This window comes from Macrotis lagotis, chromosome X, assembly GCF_037893015.1.
Source record: "Macrotis lagotis isolate mMagLag1 chromosome X, bilby.v1.9.chrom.fasta, whole genome shotgun sequence".
NCBI lineage: Eukaryota > Metazoa > Chordata > Mammalia > Peramelemorphia > Peramelidae > Macrotis > Macrotis lagotis.
In genome coordinates, this window is record NC_133666.1 from 552002174 (window position 1) to 552028185 (window position 26012).

Sequence of the window (26012 nt, forward strand, 5' to 3'; positions counted from 1 at the left end):
TGAGTAACAATGGGGCAGAGCAGAAAGAGGCCTGGCCTTAAAGTCAGGAAAACATGAGTTGTCATCCTGCCTAAAATATGACTGCCTGTGGAACCCTGCACAAATCAAGTGCTCTTGGTGCTTCAGGTCATTACAAGACAGTAACTGGCAGAGAATGTGCTGACTGGCCTGGGAAGAGGGTGTTTCCTTATCCAGGTCTATGCATCTGTGAAATCATACAAGTTCAATTCCTTCCCCATCCCTATATATTTATACCTGCTGCTGCTCTACATAAAAAATGTGAATTTTGGTCTCTGAAACCTCCCAAGATTTCTTGGGGTTTACAGATTCTAAATCAGTCTAGTTGTCACTGATTGGCCAACAGTGGCTCCCTAGTCAAAGCGTATGTGTCATTGTTTGGGCACTGATTGGCCTAAAGTGAAAGTAAATATCAATTGTTTCTGTTTTGGTTAAAAACCGTGAGGGTCTTCCCCTACCAGATTGATTTTTTGGGTTTGTTTTTTTTTTTTGACTTGGTGACTACATAAAAGAAACCATTCTTTGCTTCATTTCTTCCTCACCTATCCTTAATCACTGAATGGGTATTGTCTCAGGCAAACAGATCTGATACAGACTTTTCCTTAAAAAGATCAAGCTCTCTTTCTCACTGGTCTAGTGCCAACTCCAGTTCTCTTGATGAATATCTGCCCTCTGGACCCAGATGTCTCTGGAGGAGAAAGTGAGGCTGGTGACTTTGTATGGTCCTCCCTCACTTAAATCCAATTCACTTGCTTGTCATGGCATCACTTCCCTGATGCCATGGTCCTCTTTGAGAACAATGGACAAACACCAACAGTAAAATGAATTCCACCATTGCAAATGTTTTATTTTTCATATTGATGGGTTTTACTAAAAAATTTTTCTCTTTTTCTTTTTTTTTGAAGAATTCTTTTTTATTAGTAGGGATGGCTCTCTGGGAAGTAGTGAAGAAGAAATATATGGGGGAAATCTTTATGATTAAAAAAAGATATTAGTAAGAATATTTTAAAAAGAAAAAAATCAATTCAACTACACCACTGAATGGTAACTTTTAAATTAAAAAAGAATTCCTACTATAACATAACTGAGTGTCTCAGTCTTAAAACCTCCAATTAGGGGGAACCCACTCTTCTAAAGGGAGCCAAAAAGATGAAATGACTGCCATAAATCTCTCTCCCCCCCACCATTTTTCTGGTACCAAAGCTGCTTCCTTCTTTTCTCCATCAGGCAGCTGAACCCAACTACATTTCAATCTCTGGACACTAGAATTATATGCCTTTGTCTTTAGAAATAGTATGTCATTGCCAGAGTTGATCTGCAAACATTTATTAAGTTCCTGAACTTACTGAAGATACAATAAAACAATCCCTACTCTCAAGTGATTCCTGTCCCTAATTGCTTCCCGGGGATGGTGGTGTGGAATGTTGGTGGGTTGGGAGGAGGAGAGAATGGGAAGGAATTTCTTAATGACAAACTATTTGTCTCCCTTTATGCTCAGTAGTTTTTGCATGCTGGATGATGGCTTGTTATTTTCCAAAAATGAAAAATTACTCTTGACCAGTCTAACTTGGAGAAGGTAAAAGATTTTTGTTTATATACTGTTGCACAGCCGTCTCTGGGTGTACAAATCCTGGCTGACAGGTGCTCTGTCTTAACTAGTAAAGAGTATTATCAATCTCAGAGACTTTTAAGAGTTCCCAATGGAGTTTTAAAAACCCTTTAAATGAAAGAATGAATAAATGACTGAAGGAAAGAAAGAAAAAGCATTTATTGAGTGCTTACAATGTGAAAAGCACTATACTAAGCCCTGGAAATACAAATAGAAATGCCAGATGGCCCCCATTCTCAAGGATTTCACATTCTTCAGCTAAAAGTCAGATGATAAGGTCCCATGATACTTAGAGTGAAGCAACAAAGCAGATGGTAAAACATCTTCTTTAATGACATTTCCACTGATAAAAGCCATCTCTATTTCTGATGTGGAACTATTTGACAAGATTTTGGTGGCAACATTTTTCATTTCTGGGTTTTCAGAAGCTCTGGCTACTGGGGAGGCAGAGGCTACCTTTAGAGGAAGTTGCCAGGCCTCATCTCTGCAAGGGCTGAGTTCTTAGATGATGGGACTGGGTTGGAAACAGGGCTAGTTGATAATTGAAAAATTCTTGGGTCCAAAGCTCTGAGTTGTTTCCATGGTGGTCTGAGGGAACTTGGTGGTGGTAATTTGCTCTGTCTGCAACATACAACCTTCTGTCTCTCCAGAGACAAAACATACAACCTTCTGTCTCTAACTCAACTAAATGGGCTTGCATGCCTTGTGGGTGTTGGAGGTCAGTTGGTGGGAGAGGCTTCCCCCTTCTTCCCTGGATGATAGTTGTGAGGGCTCTGCTAGACACAGTATCAGTAATCTGGGAGGCACTGTTATTCCAATGGCTCTTTGAATTGACCATCCATTAAAGACAATTACTTAGTGGTTGGTGTTGATGGTGATGAACTCAGATGGCAGATCCATTCTCCACAGAGCTAGATACACTCATCAAATAGTTCACCTCAAGATATAATGAGTTTTCCTTCTTGGCTCTGCTCTGGTCTTCAAAATCATGTCTCACCTTCTGTTTCATCAATTGGTTGGCAGTTGGTGGGAGCAATTGGTCCCTACTTCCCTGAATGATAGTTATGGAAGTTGGGCTAAAGCAGAACTTCCCTCAAAGCATGAAGTCTCCTGACCCTAAGTTATCCAATCACCTTTGCAGACTTTTCACTATTTCTTTGCCAGATTAGCTTCATTGGTGAGTTCTTCCTGGGGTCTCTTTTGTGAAGGTATGGAGACTGGTAATTCTTCATTCCCCTCTTGGCTCTGCCCCTTGGAGTACCTTCATCCTTCCCTCTATATCCCAGACTTTTCAATTTCCCTTTTGTCTTTCCCTACCAGAACATAAGTTCCTACCTTTTTGCCCTATATTTTTGTTTATATTTGTATCCCCCAATGCTAAAGAAGGTTTCTTGAACATGATAATCACTTAATAAATACTCATTTCCTTTCTTCAATTACTTGAGTCTTCAAGTAGAAGCTAAATGAGGAGATCCCTATTGAGGTCATGATTAGACTAAAGAATCACTGAGTTGGGTCATCTTCCAACTCTAAAGTCCAAGATGCTCAATTTTTTTGAATTCCTGCAAAATTAATTTTTACTGAAAAAAAAGGTATCATTAAAGAGAAAAGAGCTTCTTCCCATGTGTCCCTTGGAAAACTTTTAGAGTGGTAGCTTCCTGGAGTTCCCCTAAAGACCGTTGTTTTTGCTATGCCCTGTGAATATGTGGGTTGAAGGATACTGGGGAAAATATATTTGGTAGAATCCTTCAAAGCTATTTTCAAGATTTATTGCTTTAAATGCCTTCTGCGGAATTTACTATCTTCCTTTCCTGGAATATTAAAAAAGCAATTGATTCCATAATAGCTTTGACTGTTTATTCATTTGGAATGGAAATGTGAAATGAAGGTGGGGTTTTATCCATACATATATGTATATATAAACATGTGTAGATAGATAGATAGATAGATAGATAGAGATATATGTATATAAAACAGCTGTGGTGTTAGCAAAGAAACAAATCTCAGTAAGATGAAAAGTCTAGCCAGATAGCTTGACCCTCCCAAAGCCTTCAATATTGACTTGTCTGCAGACTTTTTCCTATCTTCTCTTACAATGAGATAGGAAACCTAAGAGGTATCTTCTTGTCCATCATATTCTTTTCAGTTTAGAAATTCTGCCTTAACTCTGGCGAACTCTTATTCGTAGGGATAGAATTTGTGATTTTGTTGGCAAAGGGAACCCCCAGATGGAGAAACTCCTACCAATGTAGATCAGCCCCTTCTCTGCAACTTATAGTCTTTTATTTTTATTTTATTTTATTTTCCAATTACATGCAAAGATAGTTTTCAACAGTCTTCTTTTTATAAGCATTTGAGTTCCATGTTTTTCTACTTTCCTCCCTTTCCTGTCCCCTCCCCATGACAAGTAATCTGATATACATTATGCATGAACAATCATGTTTAATATATTTCCATGATAGTCATGAGCTACTTATAGTCTTAGGAGAGTTTCTTAGAGTAGAAATGTCATACATTGTAGCCATTGGATACCTTCAGCCTGCAGCCAGAACAAGATAAAAGTAGTCAATATGTGGCAGGTAGAGATCCTTATGCATGGCTTAGTGCCCCCATTTCTACTTGAGTTTGATACCACTAACCTTAAAGACTGCTAGGTGGCCCAGTGGATAGAGCCTTGGAGTCAAGAAGATGGGAGTTTGTTTCTTGCAAGCCACTGGGGTTAAGTGGCTTGCCCAAGGTCACTATTAAGTGTCTGAGGCCGGATTTGAACTCAGGTACTCCTGACTCCAGGGCCAGTGCTGTATCCACTGTGCCACCTAGCCTCGCTATGCACCACCTAGCCGCTCCAAGATGGGAGTTTGAATCTGGCCTTAGATACTATGACCTTGGGCAAGTCATTTAACCCTGATTGCCTCTCATCCAGGACCATCTCCAATCATTCTGATTCCTATCTGGTCACTGTATCCAGATGGCTCTGGAGGAGAAAGTGAGGCTGGTGACTTTGCAAATCATCTCACTCAAATCCAATTTTTGTGCTTCCCATGATATCACCTCCCTGATGTCTTCAAAAATGAAGGACAAACATTAGAGCACTATGACTTACCTGGGGTCACATAGCCAGTCTGAGTCAGAGGCAGGTGTTCATCACTTGAAGAGTGGATTCTCTGTCCCTTAAGCTATACTGCTCAGGAAATGTAAATTGCTTTCAGAGAGCACAGGCTGTTCTGTAACAACCACCTTGCCTTGTAGAAGCTGGCCCAATCTTTAGGTTGTTTTAACAACAGTTAAAACCCCACTGGGCAAAGGGGCATCATCCTCTGCCCTCTCTCCTCTACTCCTCACAAGTCACAGACCTTTCATTGTCATAAAACCCTCCAGTTCTAAAGAAATAACCCATAATGGTCTGCTATGAACCTAAGCAGGTAAGATTTTGAAAACAAAAGAAATCTTTTAGGAGTCAATATTTAATTCCAATACATTCCCGTTTCCTTAATTCAGGGTGTTTTGTCACAACCCAGAGCCAAAATGCCCAAGATGTGTGGTCAGATGCTCTGAGGGACCAGCATTCTGAACAGATGCTTCCCAGCTTTGGCTTACAGTCTGCTTAATACACAACAGCTATGGGTATTCCCAAGGTCCAGAGTACCAAAGCCTGAGATATCTAGGGTCTTCTGGACTTGCATCTTAAAGCCTTAGTCTAAGCATAGGCTGGTCAGTTAGGTGGTACAGTGGAAAGAGTTTTGGATTTGGAGTCAGGAAGAGCTGAATTCAAATCCTAACTCAAACACTTTTCCAGCTGTGTGACCTTGGGCAAGTCACTTAATCTCTCTCACCTACAGTTTCCTCATCTATATAATAGGATTAAAAATAGTGCCTATTTCACGAGATGGTTGGGAGGATCAGATGCTATCATGTGTTAGGTGCTTTGTAAACCTTAAAAGACTATATCAAATGTTGTAGGATGCTACCTATAGGATCAGTGTCTGAAAGTCAATGAACCACAGATTCTTAACACTGGAAGGTACTCCACTGTCATGGGGAGAGGATGTTATGGCTAGAAGGTATAAACCAATTCTGACACAGAAGAGGGCCAAGTTCTAGGAGTTTAGACTTCATCCAACACTGTTTATAGTTCTGTTGCTTCCTGTAATTTTTGTTAGGGGCTCCCTCAACATACTCATAATTGGTCCTTTTATGAATGCCCCAAATTTATGATGCTTATTATATATTATGGGTTCTGAGGATATAGCATGAATAAAATACAGTCCCTAGCCTCAAGGAACTTACACTCCAACAAGGTACATAAGGGGCATAAATAGGTGAAATTTAGTTTAAAACAAGAATTCTTAAGAGGGGGTTCATGAACTTTTTAAAACAAATATTTTTATTACTATGTTTCAAAAAACTGACTTTCTTTATATTTCAAAGGCATCCTTTGCAGTTCATATTTTTCTTGCATTTTGAAACAATATTCAGAGAAGGAATTGTAGGCCTCACCAGACTGCTAAGGGGGGGGGGGTCTGTGACAAATAAAAGATTGCAAGATGAAAACAGCAGGTTTGGGCAGCTAGGTGGCATAGTGGATAAAGCACCGGCCCTGGAGTCAGGAGTGCCTGAGTTCAAATGTGGCCTCAGACACTTAATACTTACCCTAGCTGTGTGGCCTTGGGCAAGCCACTTAACCCCATTGCCTTGCAAAAAACAAAAAAACAAAACCTAAAAAAAAATACAGCAGGTTTTCCCAGGATTCCAACTCCAGCAACAAAATTTCCAAGAACTAGCCTGTATAAGTAAAGAAAGGTTCATCTTTAATATATTGACCACTTATTGATTAATTCTTTGGTCACAGCAACCCATGGAGTAGAGAAAAATTCAAAATGGACTTTGGTCTTCTTTGGGTACGACAGCAATAGCAGTGATGGCAAAGAGATCATTTTTAGATCATCTATAAATGTTATCTTTGCTCTTGGCACCCTAAATGTGAAATCTTTGTCTAGTGACCAACAACTACTGGGCATAATTCTAGACAAATTGATTGATTCAGAGATGAAAAAGAATATAGAAGAAATTTGTAGTGAAATGGAAGAATAGTTGACAATTTTCCTTGGAGAGGTAAATCAAGGAGTTGGCAGATTTGGTTTATCATGTATCCAAAGGCAACAAGAAACATCATTTCATGGGATATTTGCTTATCTTGTACTGCAGGGTTTATGGTAAAAGTTTGTAAAATGACCATCATGATAATTATAGTTTATGTACCAGTGTTACAGAGGAGGATGAATTATGACATGTTACAGAGGAGGATAAGATAGAAAAATTCTGGGAAAAGATCATTAAAACCTTCCAAATTAGGTCTTCAAATAGAGACTTAAAAAAAACACTTGGTAGGAGACATTGTGGGAAGTGGGAATTCTTGTTCTGGTATGAATTTGACTTGCCAGAATGAGATTGAAATGTAATTGGAAAATGTTTAACAAAATAGATAAAAATACAATTTTAAAAAATCTTCCCATTTAAATTTGCAAGGACACAAGCAAGAATTTGTCCAGCATAGGCAGGCAAGGTAGGTTGTGCTCCTCATCATTTTGGAGCGTTCCTAAACCAAAAAGACTAAAGATCCATTTGAGTGTATTTTAATACTCAGTGACTTTTATTCATAGATGAGAGTAGATGAGGTACAGGAAAAATATATTGGAATATATGGATCAGGAAATAAGAGAAACCATATACTTTCAGAATGCCTAGAAGTCTGACACCTAAAAAATGTAGATGGAATCCCAGGCCTAGAGTCAGGAAGACTTCTGTTTACATCCATCCTCGGGTACTTATTAGTTGTGTGACCCTAGACAAGTTACTTAACTTCTCAGTTTCAGTTTCTCATCTGTAAAATAAGGAGGTTAAAATTTATGCTCTCTGAGTTTCCTTCTGTGCCTAAGTCATGATCCCATCTCTCATGATCCAATATATCATGTGTTCTTCAGGAAAAGAATCAAATGTTACTGACTATGACAAGCAACAAATAATGTTATGAAAATTGAAATTGATTTTATTTTAAAAGATGGAAAAGTGACTCATTACTTGTGTGGGAGTAATTCCTATATCAATTATCTGTACACAATCAAGCCACTGACTTGATAGAGTGAAATTCTAAATTAAAATAACATTAGAAGAGAAAAGTGATAAAAATAAATGGGACATGATCCAAATAACTCCAAATTAATTTCTTTAAACAAATTATTAATGAGAAAAAGGGGAAATGGATGGAAGAAAGGACATTGACACCAATTATAAGTATTTAATACAGAAGTTTTGTTCTGTTTTAAACCAGATCTGTTATTTTATTGGTATGCAAGGCTACCCTTGAGAAACTTTCTCTAACTATATATATATATATATATATATATATATATATATATATATATATATATATATTTGTTTTTTCTACACAATTTATAGTCTTATAGAGTTTCCTAGAGACTGTTAAGTAACTTGCTCAGGGTCACATAATAAGTAAATGTCATAACAAGGACTTGAACTCATACCTTGCATACTCTGAAGATGGTTCTCTATGCCACTCTAAGTTTAACTAATATAAATCATTTGCCAAAATGAGAATGAAAGATCTAAAAACCCCTGTTAGTCAGCAAACATTGGACATATTTGCTGAAAGGAAAGGAGTGGTAGCCAAGGTCAACATTGATTTAGGGCATAAACTTCTCTGCAAAATCCTATGAAGAAATATGATGGAAAATTATGAAGTGTATCACCTAATAAAAACTTTACAGATCTTTTCCATCTTTATTCTTCAAATCTTCAATTTCAAAAATAACTGGAAAGAGCCTCAACTGAGCAAGGACACATCAAAAGCATTTGTGGATAAAATTGGAAAGCAAAACACAGAAAAATGATGGGAAAGATCTGCAAAGTTTTGTATAGAACACTGAACTTTGAGTCAAGTTCAAATCCTACCTCAGATACTATCTAACCTCAGTCTTAGTTTTCTCATCTCTAAAATGAAGATAATAATATCACTTAAAGGGTTGATGCAGTGATTAGAAGAATTAACATCTGCAAAACCCTTTGCAAACATAAAAAATGCCTTATAAATGCTATCATCATCATTATTATTTTCACCATCAGGGAAAAAAGAACCACTCCATTTAGTGACTAGGGTCAAAATCCTGGAGGTAGAAGTGACCCAAAGGAAAGCAAGACAGGAAAAATGCAGGACTACCTGAGTACACACAAAGGATGGGTAATTTGTCCCACAGGGACAGGAATTTTAAGATAATTGAGGGATCAATATTCAAGGAACCTGAAGGAGAAGATACTCAAGACATAGGGTGAAAAAACCCTTGAATCATATTATTAATATCCAAAAGAAGAAACCAAGGGAATATCAACAACTCTCAGCCTATATGCCTTTCCCCATCTATATAATATTTTTATGAGAATAATCTATACATACACTTAAAGCATCCTCAAAGAAAGCATTATAAAGGATCAAGCTGTCATTCATAAGTAATATGGAAATATTTACTGAGTACAAGATTTCACTGCATTTAGTTTATTTGTTGAATATAAATAAGCATTTAATTCAGTAGGAGATGTTACCTTAAAAGATCTCCTTTGGCTAAGTTTTCCCCCTTGCATATGTCTAAATTATCCAAGATTCTTTGAAAAATATAATAACAGAGATAAACTTACTTGATGACCTGTAGGAACAATATAAGGCAAAACATAAAATAGGGAGAACATATGCATGCTGAAAGTATTCACCACTACCATGGAGGAAATACAGTATTGATTATGAGAGACATTCTATCCAGATAGGACTCCTACTGCAGATCACAGGATCATAGGGATGTTAGAGGTAATTAAGTCTTACTTTACAGATGAGGAAACTGAGCATTTAAGTGACTTGACAGGGTCACACATTTACTATATTTCTTTTTTTCTAAATTGATTTTATTTAGTATTTTGTTTCCCAGTTACATGTAAAAACAATTTTAAGCATTCATTTTTTATTTTTATGTTTTTGCAAGGCAAATGAGGTTAAGTGGCTTGCCCAAGGCCACACAGCTAGGTAATTATTAAGTGTCTGAGACCGGATTTGAACCCAGGTATTCCTGACTCCAAGGCCGGTGCTTTATCCACTACGCCACCTAGCTTCCCTTAAGCATTCATTTTTAACCTTTGAATTCCAAATTTTCTCCCTTCCTCTCTCCCTATCTCATGCCTTATTGAGCAGGCAGGCAATTCAGTTTAGGTTATACATGTATAGCCATGCAAAATATTTCCATAATAGTCATGTTATGGAAGAAAATACAGAACAAAAAAAAATCATAAAAAATAAAGAAAGCAAAAAAAACTATGCTTCAATCTGTATTTATACACCATCAGTTCTTTCTCTGGAGGAGACTAGCATTTTTCATCATAAGTCCTTCAGAGTGGTCTTGGATTATTTAATTACTGAGAATAGTTAAAACATTCACAACTGATCATCTAACAGTATTCTGTTACTTGTGCACAGTACATTTCACTTTGTATCAGTTTTTTCCAGGTTTTTTTGAGAGCATTTTGCTCATCATTTTTTTTTTAGGTTTTTTTTTTTTGCAAGACAAACAGGATTAAGTGGCTTGCCCAAGGCCACACAGCTGGATAATTATTAAGTGTCTGAGACCGGATTTGAACTCAAGTATTCCAGACTTCAGGGCCGGTGCTCTATCCACTGTGCCACCTAGCCGCCCTGTGCTCACCATTTTTAATAGCAGAATGGTTATTTCATCATAATCACATACCACAATTTGTTCAGCCATTCCCCAAATGTTGGACACTCCCTCAATTTTCAGTTTATTTTTTTCTACTAGAAACAAGCTGCTATAAATATTTTTGTACCTATAATTTTTTTTATTTTATCTCTTTTGGGATACAATGGTGGTATTGCTAGGTCAAAGGATATGCAGGATTTTATAACTCTTAGAGTATAGTTCCAAATCACTCTCTAGAATGGATGCTCTAGGTGTTCCACAGCACCTGCCTCAGTTGCCTTCATGGCCATTGGAACAAAGAGCTATCATATACCCATTCTACCAGTGGAAGACTTCACATACTTGGGCTAGACACCACCAGACCCCCAACTCACCAATGAGTTTGAGATTCCCTTAATTACCCTCAACCTAGTTTAGTCCATCTGCCAAAGCAGTTCATCTGGATTTGGCTGCTGTGCATGCTACAGCTTCTTGGAGTCACAGGTTAGGTGACTCAGGTAGACATCAAATGTGGAAAGCAGCCCTGAAAAGGACTCAGCAACCCTCACACCAGAAGTATTAGTCTTTCTTGAACATATCTTATACCCATTATGCTGACCTCAAAGCTGGACAGTCTACCAGCACCATGTCAGGAAACAATTGCTTCCATTTAAATTGTCTTAGGAAAATTCTGAAGATCGCTTGGCAGGAGAAGATATCAGACACTGAGGTCCTGTCTTGAGCTAAGTTGCCTAGTATTCCAACATTACTACAGAAGAGTGCAACTATGATGGGCTAGACACATTGTTAGAATGTCAGATGTACACTTGCCCAAAAGACTATTTTTTTGTAGAGAATCACATAGGGCAAGTGCTCACAAGGGGGGTCAGAAGAATAGATAGTAAAACACCCTGAAGTCTCTCTTAAGAACTTTAAAATTGATTGTGCAGCACAGGAGATATTGGTACAGGACCACCCAGCACGGTGTACCCTCATGAGAGAGGGTGCTGTGCTCTGAACAAGGCAGAATTGAAGCAGCTCAAAGGAAACATAATGAGTTTAGAATAAACACCCCAGGTGTTCATATGGACTATTGATGCCCAACCTATGATAGACCATTCTGAGCTTGTAGTGGTCTGATGTTGTAGTTGGACACACTATAATGTGTCTCTGGCACAGTGATGTTATTTTGATCTTCTTTGATAATGAAGGACAAGAACAAACCAACCAATAAAATGGATAAATCAGTTAATAGCTCCACTTATTAAGTGTCTGAGATTAGATGTGAACTCAGGTCCTCCTGACTCCTTGGTTGGTGCTCTATCCACTGTGCCCCTAGCTAGTCTTGATTCAAAGCTCTATCCACTGTTCTGCTTATATTAGCCCCTAGAATCCTGCAGAATTTTCTTGATGAGAGCCATAACTAATCAAAAGCATATGGCCTATCTATCCAGAAAAAACCAGTGTGAATCAAGATTGTCTGTTGTCTAGACAAATAGTAATATTCAATTAGATGGAAAATGAATTTAATTAATCCATTAGTGTATTTACATTTGCACACATGTAAATATGTACATGTGTATGCATACTATAAATATTAATATATACCTGTATGCATATGTTTAAGTGTGTGTATGTGTGGAGCAACTAAGTAGAGCACTGGATAAAGCAGTAGGCCTAGAATCAGGAAGATCTGAGTTCAAATGTGACCTCAGACACTTACTAGTTGTGTGAACAAATCACTTAATCCCTATTTGCTCTTCATCTGTAGAATGGGGACATATTGGAGAAGGAAATGGCAAACCACTCCAGTTTCTTTGCCAAGAAAAATCCATGAACAAATCCATGGGGTCACAAGAGCTAGACACAACTAAATGACTCAATAACAGCAACAATATTTACATATATGTGCATATACATATACATTTAAACATAAATTTAAATATGTATGCATAGTTTTATATGGGAAAATTCTTTAAATGAACAACAACAAAAAGAAGGCAATAGGCTAATTTTCCTTTGGGAAATTGCAAATTTTTTTTAATAACCCCTCCTTGAAATTTAGGCTTATCTTTTTAAAAGCAATAGTCTGTTGGTGAGGTTGTTTGCCTACAAGTCATAAAACACTACATCCTTTGTAGGATTGAAAAATGAACATCCCCAGGAAGCAACAGGGAAGAACATGGTTGGAGAGTATAAACTGAAAAACAAAATGAAAAAAAAAATTACAAGGGAGAACTGAAGCAAAGGATGACATCAGATAAACATATGAACAAAAAAGATGGTCAGGTCATGGGGACGGTGAGACATGACTGATGGTCAGCCCCTCTACTTCATTGGGATCATCACAATCTCAAGAGAAAATGAGTAAAGGCCCTAGAACACTACTGAGAAGATTCCCTTTGGTGAACTTTTGAAATGATATGGAAAGAGTCCTATAGGATGGGCAGGACTAGATTTGGATATTTAAGAATCATGGAACCTCAGAGTCTCAGAGCTAGAAGAGGCCTCAGAGGACATCTATTGGTTCAGACTCTACCTAAATAACTTACTCTACTCTAGCTCCACAAATAAGTGATTATTCAGCCTTTGTCTGAGAATTGTAATGAGAGAGTACCCACTACCTTCTGAAGAAATCTGGTCCATTCTTAGATGGGTAACTGTCAAAGCTAAAAAATTCCCTACAATAAGCCAGAATCTGTTTTTTAGTGACTTCTACATATTGTTCTTGTCTCTGTTCCTTAGATAACCTTTTCTGGTATCATGGTTTCCACATGGACCCCTTCTTGGAGTAATATCTTTAAATCTATAAAGTAAGGAGTGAGAAAAGAAATACAGTTATGATAAAATATTTTTTAAAAAGTTAGTTCAGGGGCAGCTGCTAGAGCAGACAAAAGTATGTATGTATATATTGTTATTGAGTCATTTAGTTGTGTCTAGCTCTTTGTGACCCCATGGACTTGTCCATGGTTTTCCTTGGCAAAGATACTAGAGGGGATGGCATTTTCTTCTCCAAGTAAAACCTGAGTTCAAATTCGACCTCAGTCACTTAATAATTAACTAGCTGTGAGACCTTGGGAAAGTCACTTAACCCCCATTGTCTTGCAAAAAAAAAAAAGAAAAAAGGAAAGAAAAGAAAAGAAAGAAAAGGAACTAATCTAATCAAGAGAATGAGTGGATCAAAAGTAAGTTCTGAGGCCCTGAGTAAAGGACCATGTTCTAAGACTAAGCAAAACAAAGTCTAAACTTTCACAAGGGATGGGGGGGATTGTTAATATATCAGAAAACTCATATGTCTTTGCTTTCTTTTTTTAAATGGAGAGTTTGTTTTTCTTCTTTTAATAACATATTTTTAATCATCAAGTATTTTGTCTCCCTTTCAATTTGCCCTCAACCACTGGGGAGAAAAGACAGGAGAGGGAGGGAAGATGCAAAGAAGGAAAGGTGTAAAAGAAGGAAGGGAAGGAAGGGGAAAAGAAAAGAAGAGAGAGAGAGAAGAAGGGATGAAGTAAGAATAGAAGGAAAAAGAAAAGGGGAAGGGAAAGAGAGGAGGAAAGAAAGAAAAAAGAGAAGGAAGATGGGAGGGAGAAAAAAGTAGTAGGGAAAGAATAAGAGAAAGAGGAAGAAAGAGAGGGAGGAAGGAAGGAAGAAAAGAAGGAAGGAAGGGAGGGAGATTTCATATCATATAAACATAATCAAGAAAAACAAGTTACCTTTTGACTGATAGTGTGATATGTAAAGATCTGTGATTTCATCAGTGTGGGTAGCTAGTAGAAGAGCTAAACCAAGCAGATTGGTACCCATAGGTGTTGAGAGAGCAGAGTGCCTAGGGTATAAACACATGGTTAAGAGTTCCAAGACAGGAACCATGGAAGTTAAAAAGTTTAAAGACCTGGAAGGCCTTAAGGATGTTTGAAAAGGATGAGAAACTGAGGTGGAGACTTCTAGGAGCTATCTATTAAACTCAATGAAGAGAATAGCAACTCAGAGGTCCTCAGATGAGAACAGTAAAGGTCTGGACAGGATGGATTGAATTTTAAGGGAAGAGAGGCTGGCAGTGAGTGATGATGGGGAGACAAGATTTGATCCTGGCAATGGGATACAATGATTGTCTCTCCTCACAATGACTGTCACCCATAACTTCTGCCTAATTAGACATCAAGGTGGTGCAATGGTTAAAGCATTGGACCTGGAGTAAGGAAGACTTGAGTTGATTCAGCCTCCTAGCTATGTGACCCTGGACAATTCACTTGACTGCTGTCTGCTTCACTTTTCCCATTTGTAAATCCTCCCTCCAAGGGTTATCATGAAGATTATATGAGATAATAATCATAAAGAGCTTTGCAGACCTTTCAACTCTGTATAAATTCTAGCTATTGTTTGGGGTGGGTTGTTTTAGATGACCTCCAAATCTAGGAGTTTCTGATCTGTTATAGTAGTTGATGACAGCATCTAAAAATCTGAATCAAGGTCTTGGGAATTGTGGTGGCTTGATACCAGAACTGTAAACTGACCACAATGGGAACAGTTTCAAAGAAGGGATGGGAAAGTATGTGGTCCTTAAGATGACAGTATAAAATATTACTAAGGTCATGTTCTTAGGTCACTTCTGTGGCTTCAAGAGAAACTTGGAGGCTACATGTTTTGCTAATTAAGGCTTTGTCTACAAAACTGTGCCACAACCAACCAGTTCTGCTAAATAATCACTGGTTTAGTGGGGGAAAAAAAACAAAATCTAAAGCATCCCAGTTAAGTGGTTGATTCATTTGACCCACTGCATGTCAGTCAGTCTGGTCTTCTTGGTGAGCCATAATCCAGAAGACTATGGATTCTATCCAAGATCCTTTAAATTCTACTCAGCAGCAAACTTCACTTTAGTCTTTCACAAAGTTTGGACTGTTCCACAGAGCTACAACCAGGACAGGCAGACCAGAATAATTAAATGAGTTAAAATAGACAACTTCTAAAAGGGGCTGCTTCCTAACCTCTACACCACCTAGTCCTACAGCCACAAGCTAGATGAACTCTATCCCATCTTGTCTTCCTGATTGGAGTCTTTAGAGACTGGGTCTCTTTCTGCCCCCCCCCCCCCCCCCCCCCCCGCCAGGTGTTTGGTGGAACTTGCCCTCCTTTTGCCAGTTACAACCTGTTTCTGGTTTATCAAACAATCTGGTAGAAAAAAATTCAATTAAAATCAACAAGCATTTATGAAACATCCATTGTATACCAGACCTTGCTGTAGTCCTAAAGGAAACAAAGACAGATGAAAACATTAACTATGAAACATATAAAACATGCAAATTAATTTTTTAAATTTCAAGATAGAAGTAGAATCAAGAAAGGTTTTATTTGGAAAGTAGAACCTAAGTTAAGCCTTTAATGAAAGTAGGCATCTCAAGAGAATGGAAATGAGAAGGGAAGACTTGATGGACATCCTGTGCAAAGACATGGAGGTGGGAAATGGAATTTCATACAAAATAGACCAGTTTGACATGAACAGAGTAGAATCAGTTCTGCTCTAACCAACATTTTTTGTTTTTGTTCAGTTTTTTCACATGTATCTGACTCTTCATGATTCCATTTGGGGTCTTCTTGGCAAAGGTACTGAAGCATTACTCTCTAGTTCATTTTACAGATGAAGAAACTGAGACAAATAGGGTTAAGTGGCTTGCCCAGGCTTATACAGCTAGTAAGTGTCTGAGGCTGAATTTGAACTCAGGAAGATGAGTCTTTCTAATTCCAAGCCAATGGTCTATCCACTGTGCCAACTGGCTGACTTTTAACCAATAATATATGTTCCCCCAAAAAACATACAGAACGCAAAATTGAACAATAAAAATCACATAGTTTGGGGGGGAGTGGGATTAGAGACATAATACCTAAAATTTTCATTAATGACACATTAAAAATGATAGGAACCTAATAGAAATTGTATGTATCATGTTACATGGTTGAGAAATATATAAATACTGTAATAAACAGTGACCCCCTCTTGGCCTTCTCCTTGGACTGGATAAGCAAGTTAGGCAGACCAAGACCAGAAACCAAGGCCAAAGGGGATAGGGGTAGCAATAGAGATGGAAGGAGGAGTGTGGGCTCTCTGGGAAGGCAGTGATCTTCCCTTCTTTAGGCCTTCAAGGAAAATCTAGGTGACCACTTAGAGGGGGTGTTGTAGTGGAGCTCCTATTCAGGTATTGCTACTTGCTGGATTCCCTTCTAGACTATCTGAACCAGTAGATAGACAATAAACAGAGCACTTGACTTCATAAAAGACCTGCCTTGGAGGGGTTACAACTCATGAATTATTGTGATGTGGTGAAATTTTCTGTATTCTCGTTGTTTTTCATGAAAGAAAACCTGAAATTTGCAAAATGCTTTCTAACATCAATCATATTAGAAAATATTTATGTTTTTGAAATACATTCTATAGTAGACCTGCTTGTATTTGAAAGAGAGTGATATGAAATGTCTTGAAAAGTAGGCAAAAGTAAATTGTTAAAGGGCTTTAAATGCCAAAAAGAAGAGTTTTTATTTTATGCTTGAGGCTACATAGAAAACCAATGAAGCTTTTTCAGCAATAAGAATGATATGGTCAGACTTCTGCATTAGAAAAATCAATTTGGCAACAATAGAATAGAGAGATGAGATATTAAAGACAGGGAGATGAGTTAAAAGGCTTACACACCAGGCTGGGTGGGCAAGTCATATTTCTGTCCTTGGTCTTTCTAGAGACTCAGTGCCACCTTTGGAATAGATGTCAAAGTAATCTTTCTGTTAGACTTTATTTACCTGTTAAATCTTATTATGAATAGTAACAGTTAACATTTTTATAGAGCTTTAAGGTTTGTGAAGTTTCTGCAAACATCTCATTTTATCCACAACATACTGGGCAGCAGGTTCTTTCATTAACCCCATTTCACAGATGGGAAAACCTAGGCAGACCCAGATTAAGTGATTTTCCCAGGGTCACACAGCTGGGGGGTGTCTGAAACTGAATTTGGCCTCAGATTTTTCTGACTTTAGCTCCAATAGTCTGTCCACTAGATGCCTTCTTACTCAATCTGTTGAAAGACCATATTCCTTAGATTCTTTTATTCCCCAAATGCCTATCCAGTCACTTAAACCACACTCTTTCCCTTCTCTTCTTTCTCTATCTGGTAACTCTGCTTTATTTTAATGTTCATTACAATGATAATTAGGCTATAGAAAGCACTTTTCCCATATTGATTTGTTGTGTATCTGCCATCACCATTTTTAAGCCATTGCAACATCCTCTTTCCTGAAAGAGGAATTATCCTCTCTTACTAGATTAGACTGACCCAGATCATATTCCCTTGTTGCTAGAGAGAATTGAATTAATTCTAGTAGATGGTAAACCTTAAACTTTTCTGTTGCACAGGCCATTTTATAGGCAAAGGAGGACCATTTGGAAGAGGACAGAGATCCTCTTTGATCCCAGAGGTGAGAAGGTTAAATAACAGATTAAAGTTGAAAATTGCCAATATTAGGAGGTTTGATGCCCAGGGAAAGCTTTGTGACAATTAGAGATATAGAATGGGCTCTCTGGGAAGGTAGTAGTCTTTCCTTCTCTGCAGGCCATCAAGGAAAATCTAGGTGACCACTTAGAGGAAGTGTTATAGCAGAGCTCCTATTCAGGTATTTCTACTTGCTGGATTCCCTTCCAATTCAGAAATTCACTGAATTATGAACACTGGTACTAACACATTAGCAATGAATAATTACTTTGACCTGAGAAAGAAAAACACAAATCATTAATACTACAAGAGAGTTGACCACAGGCCACCCAGAGAAACCTCATGGGACACCCTCATGGACTCTTGTGAGTGAGAAGTGTTTTGCTAGACAGCTAGGAAGCACAATGGATAAAATACTGGCATTCAAATCAGAAAGACCTGAGTTCAAATCCTGCTTGAGATAGTGTGACAGGACAAGTCACATCACCTATCTCAGGTTCAGTTTCCTCATTAGTGAAATGGTTGTTGTGGGGATCAAATGAGATGATATTTGTAAAGTGCTTCCCAAATAGGGCCATGTAAATACAAGCAAGTGTCATTATTACCAACCGTCTATTTTTGGAAACAGGCCTTCAGTGTTTCCTCTATTATCCTGATGACTTGAAAAAGGTAACTCATATTGTTCTAGAAGATGAATGGTTAGACTTTAAAGAAGCATGAAAAGAATTACATGAATTGATGCTGAGCAAAGGGAATAGACCAAGAGATCATTGTACATATTAACAGCATTGTAAATTGATCAGCTATGGTGGATGCAGCTCCTCTTAGCAGTTCAGAGAGCTAGGACAACCCTGGGAGATCTGTTGGGGACAATGCCATCCACATTCAGAGGAAAAAAGCAACAAAAAACCCACAAAATCTGAATGGATGCTATTTTCAGTTTTTAAAAACTGTTCCTACATTTTTCTTTCCTATCCCATGGTTTTCTTTCTCTTCTCTTAGTCCTAATTCCTCATATATTCAAAATGACTAATATGTAAACATATGAAACAGAATGTACATGTACAATTTTTACCAGACTTCGCCACTGAGGGGAGGGAGGTGGGAATGCAGGGTGGTAGAAAAATGTTTAACTTATAAATATGCAAGTGCATATGTTTAAAATTTTTTTCATAACATTTAATAGGAAAAATAAATAATAAAAGTTAACTCAGTTTCCAGAAAGTTCCAATTCCTATAGGAATATTAAATGACTTCAATAATTTCCTTGGGGGATAAATTATTAAAATAAAGAACAAAATGAAAACATTACAAAGCCACGAAAAGCTAAAAGTATACCTATATAATAAGAACATCTCAATGGACCTAGTTCCTATTTGTCCAGACCAAATAAAAACAGTTCTCTCCTTCCTTCTTCCAACCATCCTATTTTTCACTCCTCTAAAGCACTGATTAGGTATTACTGTGTATGACAGCAATCCCAGATGTCATCCTGACTATGCTCCCTACGTATAGGCACCCTTTCTTATCAAAACTTGACCTTTTCCCCTTGCTCTCCACACTGTAGGCTTTAATATCCATTAAAGGGAGTGGAATGTTGAGTCTAGGCTGCTACATCTGAAACTTAGAGTCTTAGAGGTTTACTGGGGCACTGAGACAATAAGAGACTTGTCTATGGTCACACAGTCAGTACATGTGAAATGCAGGTCTCAGATCCACGTCTTTATGATTTTAGAGTCATTCCTCATTTCACTTTCCCTCAGTGCATCTCTGTAATCAGTCATAGATGGAGCTTTCTTTCTTTTTTTTCTACTTGTTTAAGACATATTTTTTAATTTAACACCAAATAAAATGGGCTTTTTCAAATGCAAAATGGAATATAAGAAGACTGAACATGAAACTATGAATCCCAAGTATGTAGAGTTTACTGTTCTTTTAGAATAAAGAATTGGACATAGAACTTTCAAAACTGTCTTTTATGTCAGCAATCTCATTGTTCTATTTTCTTGCATTTAAAAATTCTTCAATGATCTTCCTTTCTTTTTTTCTTTTCATACTTTTTTTTGGGAACTATCCTCTCCTTGCCACTCCTCCATTCTAAATACAATTACTTCCTTGCCAAATTGGAAAAAGAAAAAAATATTTACAGTCAAGCAAAGCAAATTCCACATTGATCATATCTTTTTTTAATTTATTTTTTATTCTCATTTTGTACAAATGTTTTTCTTTACATTAATAAAATATACTTGTTTACAAGTAAACAAAATACCCCTCCCCCCATGAATATAGATAGACTTGCTTGGGCAAAAAAGTAGAGGGGAGAGAAAAAAAATTAAAATTAAAAAAAATAATAGTAATAATTGTAGGTATGGCCAGGTGGCGCAATGGACGAAGCACCAGCCCTGGAGCCACAAGCACCTGAGTCCATATCCAGCCTCGTAAACCCAACAATCACCCAGCCATGTGACATGCAAGCCACCCGATCCCCACTGCCTTGCAAAAACCAAAAAGAAGAAAAAAAAAGACCCAAAATAAAATAAAATAGTAATAATAGTAGGGGTGGCTGGGTGGCAGACAGAGCATTGGCCCTTGAGCCAGGAGTACCTCGGTCCGAATCTGGCCCCAGACACCCAAAGATCACCCTGCTATGTGGCCCCAGGCAGGCCACCCAGCCCCACTTGCCCTGCACACTCCCCCAAATAATAACAAAAAATGTGTTTCAGTCTTTGTTCCAACACCATCAACTCTGTCGTGAGTGGATCACATTCTTTATGATAAGTCCATCACAAAAGTTATTTCCATGTTTTTCCAACGTTGCCATTGCTGATCGCAACTTTTGTATTTCTCCACTACCATGTACTATATTTTCTCTCTCCTTTCACTCTGACTCTGCTGTAGGGTAGCTGAGTGGCGCAGCATACAGACCCCTGGTCCTGGGGCCAAGAAGCCCTGAGCCCCCATACCACCCCTTAGGCCCAGAATCCACCTGGCCCTATGGTCCTGGGCAGGCCATCCAATCCCAGCCCCTTGCAAGAAGTAAAAAAGAAAATGTGTTATATCTGACCACTGTCTCCCCAAGGTCCATCTTCTCCTCCTTTATTCATATCCCCACCCCTTCCCCCTGCTCCCACCTCCTTCTTACTCCAGTTGTCTATACCCCAATGAGTATATTTGCTGTTTCCTCTCCTAGCCATTTCTGATGAGAGCAAAGGTTCCCTCATTCCCCCTTGCCTCCCCCCTTCCATATCATTGCAATAGCTCATTGTAATAAAAAAAAATCTTATTATGTGAAATATCTTGGACTATTCCCCCTCTCCTTTTTCTTTCTCCCATTCCATTTCCCTTTTTTTCTTATTGACTCCATTTTTACACCATATTTTATCTTTGAATTCAGCTTTCTCCTGTGCTTCAACTGTAAAAGCTCCCTGTACCTGCTCTATTAACTGAGATGGTTCATATGAATATTATCAGTATCATTTTTCTATACATACAGTTCATCCTCATTAAGTCCCTCATATTTCCCCCCTCTCCTCCAATCTCCATGCTTCACCTGAGTCCTGTATCTGAAGATCAAACCTTCTGTTCAGCTCTGGCCATTCCAAAAGGAACCTTTGAAATTCCCCTGGTTCATTGATCTTTTTCCTTGGAAGAGGACATTCAGCCTTGCTGGGTAGTTCATTCTTGGCTGCATTCTAAGCTCTTTTGCCTTCCGGTATATTGTATTCCAAGCCCTACGAGCTTCCAATGTAGTTGCTGCTAAGTCCTGTGTGATCCTGACTGCAGCTCCACGATATTTGAACTGTGTCCTTCTGGCTGCTTTTAATATTTTCTCTTTGACTTGGGAGTTCTGGAACTTAGCTATAATATTCCTGGGGGTTGGTTTTTTGGGATCTCTTTCTGGGGGGGATCGGTGGATTCTCTCCATTTCTATTTTGCCCTCTGCTTCTAGAATATCAGGGCAATTTTCCTGTAGTAATTCTTTGAAAATGATGTCAAGGCTCTTTTCCTGATCATGACTTTCAGGTATTCCAATAATTTTCAAATTATCTTTTCTAAGTCTGTTTTCCATATCAGTTGTTTTTTCAATGAGATATTTCACATTTTCTTCTAATTTTTCATTTTTCTGGTTTTGAAGTATTGATTCCTGATTTCTGGTAAATTCATCAATCTCCCTGAATTCTATTCTTTTGTCTGAAGGATTTGTTCTCCTCAGAGAGTTTTCTTATCTCTTTTTCCATCTGGCCAATTTTGCTTTTAAAAGCATTCTTCTCCTCAATAACTTTTTGAACTGTTCTATCCATTTGACCTAAGCTGTTTTTTAGCATGCTATTTTCTTCAGCATTTTTTTGGATTTCCTTGACTAAGCTGCTGACTTCATTTTCATGTTTTTCCTGCATCTCTCTCTTTTCTTTTCCCAGTTTTTCTTCCAACTCCCTCATTTGATTTTCAAAGTCTTTTTTGAGCTCTATCATAGCCTGAGCCCCATTTCTGTTTTTCTTGGAGTCTTTAGATACAGGAGCTTGTGCTTCCTCATCTTCAGACTGAGTATTTTGATCCTTCTTGGGCTCATTTGCAAAATATTTCTCAATGGTCTTCCTCTTGTTTCTTTGCTTGTTCATTTTCCCAGCCTAAGCCTGTTTTTTGGGGTGCTTCCTGAGCTTTTGGGGCACTCCCACAAGGGTCTCAGTGTGTGAGGTTCTGTCCTCCCTCCTGGTCTGTGAATGACCATAAGCGCCCCCCTCTGCCACGGGGCTGAGGTTGGGGGGGGGGGGGCTGTTGTTCTATGGGAGGGCCTAGACTGGGATCAGGATCTGAATGTGGTCAGAGCCTCCAAGTCCTGTTCCAGGGGCAGAGGACAGAGCTCTGCAGTCTCTCTCTCTTCACTCCCCTCCCTCAGCAAAATGGGCTCATGCCCTGGGGGCTCCTGCTTACTGGCTCCACCTGCTTCTGTTTCAGGATCTGGGCTGCAGAAAGACCAAGCTGCTGGCTGTGTGCCCCGAGGGCTAGGCTCCACATGCTTGCTCTGGCAGAGGTCCCCCACTGTTCCCCCACTTTGTGCCGGTGCTCCCTGGGGTGCAGCTCAGGAGACTCCCCCGCTGCTATGAGCTGGGGCTCCCAGTGCCCTGGGGCTGCCTCCGGGAGGCTGAAGTTCTTTGATTCTGGCGGGCCACCCCTCTGTTGGGCCGCCCCTCTGACCCCGGGGGAGCAGAGCTTTTCTGCTCTTTTCCCAGGTTACCTTGAGTAGGAGAACTGACTCACTGGGTCCCTTTGGAGCTTGCTTTCAAAGATTTCCTTAGTGGCAGCTAGGTGGCCCAATGGATAAAGAACCAGCCTTGAAGTCAGGAGGACCTGAGTTCAAATGTGACTTCAGACACTTAATAATTACCTAGCTGTGTGACCCTGGCCAAGTCATTTAACCCCACTGCCTTTCAAAAAAAAAAAGAATGAAAGATTTCCTTGTCCAGTTAGTTTGCTATTTAGACCTAACCATTCAACTGTTTGAATTTCTTCTTTTAGACAAGGGTCACTGGACAGTATCCTTGAGTACATTGTTACTGTTCACGCATTTCAGTTGTGAGTAATTCTTCATGACCCCATTTGGGATTTTCTTGGCTAAGTTATCGGAGGGTTTGCCATTTCTTTCTCCAGCTTATTTTACTGATGAGGAAGCTGAGGCAAACAGGGTTAAATGACTTGGCCAGGGTCACATAGCTTGTGTCTGCAGCTGGATTTGAATTCAGGTCTACCTGACTGCAGGACCAGTGCTCTATATAACAGAGCCACTAGAGGCTTATATCCTTGGGTATCCTCAAGTAAAATTAATTTCTTTGGAACCAAAACACATCTTAAACTCAGGATTAATTGAACTGCTCCCAGGTGCTGGAAGCATCTGTTTTGTTTTAATATCTTAAAAAGCTCTCTCTACAAGGACTCATCTTTTTGGTTTATGAAAACACTTCCATAACTCTAACTCTGTTTGGTTTATACCAGGGCTTGTTAAATTTTACGTGTATTCAAGTTTCATTGTGTTATCAAGCAAGTTGTAAATTACATACTGGAAAAAAATGAGATTTTTAATGAGATGCAACCATATTGAATACAAGAATCAATGTGCCTGAATGCTTATATACTTTAATCCCAAATTATTTTTAATAATGAGACTTACCACAGATTTGAAAGTACTCAAGAATAACATATTTTTACTGGTTTTCTTCATTAAAACAATGAAATATTCTAATGATATACTCAAGACATTTTATGCATCGAACCAGTTTACAATAAAGTAATGACCCTGGGCAATTCACTTAACAGCTTAGGGCGCTCATGTAACTTGAAAGTCTTAAGTTGCTGTTTCTGTGTTGGTGGAGGGGTGGGAGATAGAAGATATGTACTTCAGTCACCGGTCATTCAACTTAACAAGTACTTACTAAGAGCCTACTGCATTCAAAGCCTACTTGTATTCAAACCTCAGACAAGCCACCTGATATCCATGGACTTGTAGCTGTAAAATGAGGGAGTTGGACTAGAATGCTTCTGTGAATCTTTCCAGCTCTTGTGGGAAGGATGATCCTAATACACAAAGTGGCCTAAATTTGATCACATCTGTAGAGTGTTAACAATGAGGAAATGACTATAAAGAGCAGAGTAGAAATGCTAATCTACACTTTGGAATGCTGGTTCATAATATGATTTAAGGAGCAATGGAAAGAGCTGGCAGACTGTCCCGGACCAATTGTAGCAGTTGCCATCTGCCAAAGGACGGGCAGATTAGGATGAATGAATAGAAAACATAGAGCAAGGATACTGAACTTCATCAGAAAAGGCCTGGGTTCAAATCCTGCCTCTGACACCATTAATTTATGTAACCAAAAGCAAGTGGCTTATTTACTCTGTGCCTCAGTTCCCTTGTCCACAAAAGTACATTTCAATCTCAAATAAAAACAATAGCAACAACAAAAATGTTGATGTTGTTCAGTTATGTCTGACAGTTCATGATCTCATTTGGGGTTTTCTTGGCAAAGATACTAGAGGGGTTTGCCATTTCCTTCTCCAAATTATTTTACATATGAGGAAACTGAGGTAAAAGAATGAAGTGACTTGCCTAGGGTCACAAAGGTGGTGTTTGAGGTCACATTTGAATTCAGGAAGATGATTTTTTCCTGGCTCCATTGCACCACCTAGCTGCCCCAAGTCATCAACTACACTTGCACACATAGTTACAAGAGCAAGGAAGAATTGCAAGTGTAGTTACTAACTCTCCCATACAATGAACTCAAATTTTTCCTTGTTCTTATAACTATGTATTAACCCATTAATACAAAAATCAATGTTAGCTCACCAGTAATACCAAACTAACTGCTATAATAATATAATAATCATAATCATCAGTAAATTAATTATTAGTTCATGTCATCCAACACAGAATGATATGCCAGGCTACAGGTCAAATGAGAATAACACCGAAGATCTGTGTGATGGCTGTATTGGAGGCAGCCTATAATCAAAAAAAGAGAATAGGTGGGTCACAGAATAAGGAGAAGAGATGATAGATGGACCACATAATTAATGGATTGGATCAGCTGGGACCAGAAACAGGAGGTCAGAATGTTGAAAGTTAATGGGATGGGCCAAGAGTTTGGCTCTTTGCTCAAGAATGGAAAGGGTGGGTATAGGATCATTAATTCTGTTTTGCACATTATGAAAAATAATGATGATAGCTGGGAAGACACACCAAATTTTTTTTTATTTTAAAAAATTTTACAGTTCACACCCTATTGCACATTTCGTTCTTATTTCATTCTCAGATAATAACAATACCAATGATAATAATAATAATAATAATAATATGTATTTACAGAGTGTTTTATGGTTGGCAAAGCTCTTTGAAAACATCTCATTTGATCCTCATAACAATCTTAGAAAGTAGGTGTTACTATTATCCAATTTTACAGATGAAGCAAATAAAAGTTAAGATTTGCCCAAGGGCCACACAAGCTAGTGTCTGAAGGTGGATTTGAATTCAGTTCATCTTGACTCCACTTTCAGAACTCTATCCATTACACCACTTAATATAATATATAGTAAGATATACCATAAAAAATTCATTAAGCAACTGCTTGTGAAGTGATACAAAGATGAAGAGATGAGCTTGTCTCTTCT

At 38.4% G+C, this 26012-nt stretch overlaps 1 protein-coding gene across 2 annotated transcripts in view; it reads left to right on the forward strand.

Annotated features, from left to right (window-relative positions):
* The window catches only part of MATN2 (matrilin 2), a 210364-nt gene that overhangs the window by 75780 nt on the left and 108572 nt on the right, over window positions 1–26012 (forward strand). The window lies entirely within an intron of this gene.